A 732-nucleotide genomic window follows, 5' to 3' on the forward strand; every position below is an offset into this window, starting at 1 on the left:
TCCTGTTGGTGTAAATTGCCAGTGGAAAAGAGCAGTCAGTCAGATTTTCCACAGGACTGTTTCACCAGCCTTGAAACTATTACCCAGTTACCCCCACGTGCACCTCCGTGTGTGTGTGTGTGTGTGTGTGTGCACGTGGCTTCATTACATTTTCCACAACAGTTTGCGGAACACACCAGGAAGTGAGATGTACGGAGGAAGGAGTCGACGGAGGATCAGTTCTAGTTTGTGGACCAGGATCCTGTGGATCCTCTGGACCCTGGACTGATCAGAACCAAATCAGGGTTCTAGACCAGACCAAGACCAGAAGGTCATTGGCTTTGGGTCATAGAGAAAATCAGAGATTTTACTTCAGACCAGGGTCCAGTGATGCTAACATGCAGGGACAGAAGAACGACTGGCTCACTGCTGCCTCCACTGCTCAGTTTGTGTCACTGAGGTCAGTCCAGACAAAGAACGTGAAGAAGAACACAACAACAACAACAACAACAACAACAACAACAACAACAACAACAACAACAACTCCTCCTGTGCTGTGGGAGACAAACTGATGATTTCTCTATAGGCTCTGGTGCAGGAGCCTGTTTACACTCTTATTTCCTCCTCTTCCTCCTCCTCCTCTTCCTCCTCGTCCTCCTCCTCCTCCTCTTCCTCCTCTTCCTCCTCCTCTTCCTCCTCCTCCTCCTCCTCCTCGTCCTCCTCCTCCTCCTCTTCCTCCTCTTCCTCCTCCTC

At 50.1% G+C, this 732-nt stretch overlaps 1 protein-coding gene across 2 annotated transcripts in view; it reads right to left on the reverse strand.

The window, feature by feature from the left end:
- Positions 1 to 732, reverse strand: part of hivep2a (HIVEP zinc finger 2a) — a 34,435-nt gene that overhangs the window by 18,404 nt on the left and 15,299 nt on the right. The gene's annotated exons all lie outside the window — the stretch shown is intronic.

The sequence above is a fragment of the Cynoglossus semilaevis genome, chromosome 7, assembly GCF_000523025.1.
Source record: "Cynoglossus semilaevis isolate Cse_v1.0 chromosome 7, Cse_v1.0, whole genome shotgun sequence".
NCBI lineage: Eukaryota > Metazoa > Chordata > Actinopteri > Pleuronectiformes > Cynoglossidae > Cynoglossus > Cynoglossus semilaevis.